The sequence below is a fragment of the Patagioenas fasciata genome, chromosome 2, assembly GCF_037038585.1.
Source record: "Patagioenas fasciata isolate bPatFas1 chromosome 2, bPatFas1.hap1, whole genome shotgun sequence".
Taxonomy (NCBI): Eukaryota; Metazoa; Chordata; class Aves; order Columbiformes; family Columbidae; genus Patagioenas; species Patagioenas fasciata.
In genome coordinates, this window is record NC_092521.1 from 76,913,207 (window position 1) to 76,919,721 (window position 6,515).

Consider the following 6,515-nt stretch of genomic DNA (forward strand, 5'->3'; position numbering starts at 1 on the left):
TGATGCATGCAGCTGTGACATAAGAGTGTCAGAGCACAGGTCTACCGTTCCCTAGAACTGAGGTCATGCAGTGGACCTATAAGGCTTCACCTGCCCTGATGAGCCTCTGTGCTCCCTCTGGGGGCACAATATGGTGAGGAAGGCTGAGAGGGGACAGAGGTGAAAAACAGTTTAACAGGAGAGAGCAGAGCAACCCCCATAATCATAAGTATTCTGGGTCTCTAGCACAGGGCTGAACCTTCTTGCTTGCTCTCTGAAGGGAGGGTAATTACACCAAAGGCTTGTCACTCAGTGCTCTGCCCTCCATAGGGGCAATAAGGTGAAACACACTGGCTCACCATCACAGACTTCTGAAAAGCTGGTCTGCTGCCTCTCAGAGATGGTGCAAATCAGAGGGCAAGAGGAGTAGCACAGTCAGGATCCCAGCTGTCCCTGTGCTTCTGGAGAAGAGGTGGGAAGTGAGGTTGTGGTGTTGATGACCTAAATGTCTTGTGCCATTCAGGGCTGCTCCATCACACTCATTCTTGAAGGATGCTCCAGTGACTGGGAAAGGCCTTCAATGGGCAAAGCCTCTTCAGGCAGGAACATTACAGCTGAGTGTGGCATAAGTTTACAGGAGAAACCTATCCAATACCCAAGAATTTAGCACTAGGATGAATGGTGTAGTCTAACCACTGTTCCCCAGGCACATGGCCCCTGTATTATTTAGTCTTCTCAGGGACAAGAATGAGTGAGACTGTTGCCTCTACTTGAGACACAAGTCAGAAGTTGAATGGCAAAGTCTCCCTGAAGACTTGTTTGAAGTCACAGTTACAAGTCAACACTGGGAAAGGAGCCCGGATTCCCTGACTCCCCAGTCCTTCTTCCCTCCACTGCCATCAGTAACTCAAAGCTGGTTCCAGATCTAGGAAAAAAATACAGTAGTCATCCTGTTCTTTCAGATAATTTTTTAAGAGACAAATGTTTTCCAATGTTTTCCACTCCTGCTGAGAGTGAGACCTGCTGAGTGGTTTGGCTTAAAGAGACCTGTTTCACAGACATACCTGCAGTCCAACAACAAGTAGCAATTTATTTGAGGGTTGGTCCCCTTCCTGAAGTTTATGTGCCATGACATCTGCAGGGCTTGTCATGCATGTCAATGACACAGGGAAAATGTCACATACTGTTTATCACACATGCATGTGAGACTCCCTGCTCTCTATTCCCTGAGGATTCGGCACAGAGCAGTTGTGTTGGAGGTCCTATGGCCTGCTGTCTTACTAATGAATTTGTGCATTTGTGCATTTCAGGACTTCTTTAATTTAAAACCTACAACTATCTCACCTACACTGCACACATTTTGTCCTGCTGGCAACCAAGATATTGGTCAAAGTCAACACTGACAGATCTGGAAATATGATGTAGCCAAGGTTGCCTTTGTCTTTCGGAAAGTTGCTCCCAGGCTGTGGGCTTGAGGATACACTGTCTCCAGTCATGCAGAACCATTTGTCTTCAGCACTATAAGCAGACCCACAAAGAATCTTGAAGTAAATCAAAGTCAGTTGTGGATGTCTACACATCCTTCACGAAAATTCTGTAGGCAACCATTGGAGGTGAAGAGGAAAAGTGGGAGAAATAAGGAATTACAAGTATGTATTATTGTCCACTGCTAAGACTCCTTTCAGATGAATGTTTTAATTTTGTGACACACAAGCACTGAAGATGGCCTATGGCCCACTGACTACCGTATCTGCTTCAAATCTAGCAAATAATTAAGAAAATGCATCCTTTTCCTCCTCTGAATTATTGTTGGGTTTAGCATGATAATTATCCTGTCCCTTGCATGCCTGACTCAGAATAGGCAACACAAATTAAAATAATGGAACAAGAACATTCCCAAGGGCCAGACGTGGCAGCCGGTGTCACAAAGTCATCACAGTGACAACCGCACGAGGAACAGCTGGAACTAAAGCAACTGCAGTGAAGGGACCTAGTCAAGGAAGTACTCTCCCACACCTCTTCAGTCTTTGCTTTACTTCCCTTATCCCTTTTCCTCATCAAACACACAACAGTCCATTTCACTCTCATCAGAACATCAGCAGTTCTTCAAGTACACGCCATACATAACTCTAAAGTATCGGGGTTGAATTCCTATTAGTGAGTGCTCTAAGTCAGATAATGCCAGAGATATGGTTGCAGCTGGAACACTAAGGGGATTGGCTGTTCAAACCCACTTTTAACAGGACACTCAGTTTCTCAAGTGTTTGCCTTAGTGTTAACTCTTCTTCACAATATCCTTGGCTAAAGACTCTGGTGATTTCCACAGGAGGTAAGTTGGCTGAGGAGGTCTGTACTCCTGTTTCCAGGTTGCCTAACTCCACATGGCTTTTTAGTTTCTATTCTGTATTTTGAGAGGCACCAGCAGTGTCTAAGGTGATAGAAGATTTGATGCCATTTGAATCCAAGAGAGCACTCTTTGGTGGTATGGAGGCTTATCAACAGGGATATGTGTGAAAGAAAGCTGCTGAAATATGAACATTTAGTTCCTTTACTTGGACTTAAGATGGCACTGCTCTTTTAATATTGTAGTCCATGGCAATACTCAAGTTGCCCATATATATTCAAACTCACTATAAGCACTTACCCAGAACATCACTGAAGACAGCTTTTCAGAGCAGTCATGATTCTCTCATTTCCAGCACTCAGTTTTGCTCAGCTCTTTTCAGAACTAGCTTTGTGCCTGATGCCGGGTTGGGAACAAGTCTTTGACTTTCCCCGTTGCCTTCGTACTTCTTCTATTAATAATGCCATGAGCTGCCAACATTTTCCTCCCCTCCAGTCTCAGCAGGCAAGTAAGCAAGCCAATCTGCAGGGTGCTACGGGGTGGGGGCTGTCTCCTGGCCAGAGAGCTGGAGCCCTGAGCTTTCCACTGCACAGGCAGGGTGATCAGAGGAGTCCGCCAGCTGCGCAGACCATTTGCGCTCTGAGGTCATTCAGAGCTACCCCATCGCTGAGGAATCTGCTGGCTGCCTTCCTGACAGTGCCGTACAATGTCCCACCTCGCCTGCCAGCTAACGCAACATGCTCATGTTGAGCCCAGGCCCTGCTCCCCAGGGGTGCTTCCCAATCATGTTCCCCAGCTTCAACAGAGCACCTCACACCCAAAACCTCCTCCTTTCACCCGCTAACTACTGTATCTACTTCAAAATATCCTGGCCAGTCCCATTTCAGCCTCCTCCCTTCATGTCGCTGTTGGGTGCGTGGGTGCAGAGTGGTTGCAAGAGGCAGTACTAAGCCACTGGGATCCATAAGCACTGATCCCTGTGCCTCAGACAAATGCTGGGATTGTGTTGTTCCCCCTAGCACAGGGACAGGGACTCACAATAGCTCTGTGATTAACCTTTTCCATTGTGATCTCTCTCAGCCTCTCCTCCAGGATTTAAAATGATATACAATATCCAGGATACACACCAGCCTTCTCGCTGAAGCTCAATGACTTGTTTATCATGACAGGTACAGCTAGGGACTGTTCAGGTGGCAGCACACTTTGGAGCACTCACCCTAGCCTGGTGAGATGGTCACCACTACTGCAGGCTGAGTTGGCTGGAGCTCTGGATGGCTTAGAAACAGATCCTGGGGAAGGAAGGGTTGTGGTGGGACTTTGGAGGAGAAAAGGCTGGACTTGCAGAGGAAGAGTGGGACCTGGTTGGTGGGGCAGGGAGGGCATGTTTTGCTGGGAAAGCTTATTTCTGTCAGGGCGCTGGGAGGGTCCAGATGCTCCTAACCAACAGGGAGCTGGGAGACAAGGGAGATAACAAGGCTGGAAGGTCAGGGGCTTCCCAGCCAGGGCTTGTCCCACAGTGCCCCACAATGTGGGAGCAGGAGAGTCCCACGGATGGGAATTGGGTTCAGCTGAGAGTCCAGATCGTCAGGCAAGTTTGTGGTGACAAAGCAGGTCCAAGGTTCACTTGAGAAGCTGATCTGTAGGTCAGGGTCATTCTCAGTGGTGGTAGCCAGTGCTAGACACAGGCCAGTGACTGCAAGGTAGGTCTGAGGTCAAGCCAGGAAATCAGTCCGCATGTCAGTGTCCAGACAAACACCCTCTTTGGCCAGAAACAGCCCCAAAAGAGTGGAGACAGACCACAATACAGCTCAGGCAGGGACTGAAAGCCCAGGGCTAAGCTGAAATGGGGTTCTTGGTCCATGGGCAAAGGTTGCAGGTGGAGGCCCAAGTGAGACTGGTGGGGGCCATCCAGTGCCCTCGGGGAAAGGAAAAACAGTGCCTCCTTCCTACCTCTCAATTTTTCAGCAGCTTCACATATGCCTGTTGCAATGGACTGGAAAGCAAAGGATGCTCCCACTCTCTGAAGAAAGCTGATCCCTCCTGTGCTACCTCACCTCATTTCTACAGCTTCATCTGCATGGGGTAGGAGGCCATGCACCCTGATAATCATTTTCCACCAGACAGCCCCCAGACACCTCAAATGCTGGGACATTGCCTCCAGTGATTGTGTCTCTCTGCACACGAGTTTCTCCTGGGGCCATCCACAAAAATGGGAGGGAGATGTCCCCCATAGGGCATCAGCAGTGAGCACCTGCTTTCTGATAGGTCTGGGTGGACGGGGGGTTGGGAGAAGTCGTGGGTGCATGTTTGCAGCACACAAGTCACCTGGGCTCTGGTGCTGGCCAGGGGCATTGCATCATCACAGTGCCAGGAGGCCTCTTTCATTGCCACTTTGTGTTTCCTGGTGCTCACCCTGCAGCTGCTTCAGCCAAGGTCATTCCTGGAAAAAAGTTGTGTCCAATTTTCTCTGAAACATTTCCACTGATGTGGGGTCCCAACTGCCTGCAACACTGTCTTCTTCTCTAAAGAAAACAGGGGAGGGAAGTTGTAATAACTATAATAAATAGATATAATAAAACCTTGAAGGGAATAAATAAGATAAAAATAAATTACTTTCCACTGTCTCTTAAAAAGACAAGACACAAGAACTAGAGGCAGGTCCAAAATAAACAAAAGGCTTCCTCACACAGCATGCCTTCAGCCATGGACATCTTGCCCCAGGAGACTGTGGGTAATAAATGTTTATGTGGTTTCATAAAATAACTGGATGGAGACACTGCAGAGGAAAAGCACAATTAAACACAAAGATTCAACATCTGTCTCAGACTGCTGTAGGCTAGGAGAATATTAGGGGGATTTACTACATACTTCCTTGCTCTTATGTCTTCCACAAGGAAATTGCCACTGGACATTCTCACAGCCAGGATATAGCATTAAATGTTTTTTTATTCTGATTTGTTTCAGCTGTTCTCATTCATTCCACTAATGAAATGCTGTGGTGGCAGGCGTATGCTGCAGTACCCGCTGAAAAAGCTAGCAAGGCAATAAACTTCACGGCCCTGCTCTGCAACCACTTCTCCCAAACAGCCCCATACCTGCTATTTAAATAGCTGGCAAGTGATTATCTTTCCTGGGCTAGCTTGTCACCTTTGCAGTCTGTCCCTGCCAGGGTAACAAATTTCAGATGGGTCAAGGAGGTAAGATGAGAGGGAGTTCGCTTTGTGCATGTAGTAGAGACCTCAGGACAGAGGGTTTCCAGAGAAGGAGTAGATGCCAGCCCTAAGCAGTAGCATCCTGGATTATTTGTCTTTCTCTTAAAGGAACACTTGCAAGACCTCTATAGGCCAGTGCTGGGGGAATGGGCAGTGTTTTAGAAAATAACTCTTTGGTAACTGAGGTAACCTCTCAGCTTCATGTTGCAGAATTTGGTGAAAGATCTGCATTCACCTTATCCGATCACCTTTGAGATTTTATAAACCTCACTCACACACTTTACCTCTTGTCCTTTACTCAGCTTTCATTCCATAAAGAGACTGTTCCTCCAAGCCTATAGTAACTTAATTCCTTTAATAACTTGTAGTGGGGAACCTGCCGGTCAATGGTTTTTTGGAAGTCCAGATTTAATATATTCTGCATCCCCTCCCCTGTGCTTATTGAGACCCTTACAAAACCCAGCATGGCAAAGATACAGGCTTTCCCTTTATAGAAGCCTCACCAACTCTTTCTTAACATGCTACTATTCACATACTCATCAGTCTTACTCTTTGTTATAGACATCACTCTCTTACCACAGATGGAAGTCAGACTCACCAGTCACTTTTTATAGTGGGGGTGTTATACTGACAATCCACCAGTTCTCAGGCACAGAGACATTAAAGACAGGTCATACAGCCTGGCCAGCAATTCGCAGTGCCACATTTGAATTCCTTCAGGACTTTCAGGCAAATGGCATGCAGTCCTAAAGATTTATTAACATTCAAAGTATCTGTCTAGTCTCACTTCAAACTAAGCTGTCTCCTCTGACCAATCTGCTGCAAATATGGCACCAGGAGTGGAAATCTCCCCAACAAACAAGGCACTTCTCTTCTGGAAGGTGGAAGAAGCAGCTGGATCCCAAGGCTTCTCTCCCAGACAGACATGAAAGAAAGGAGCTCTGAAGCTTCTTCAGCTCTCTAGGAGAAACATTTGAAGT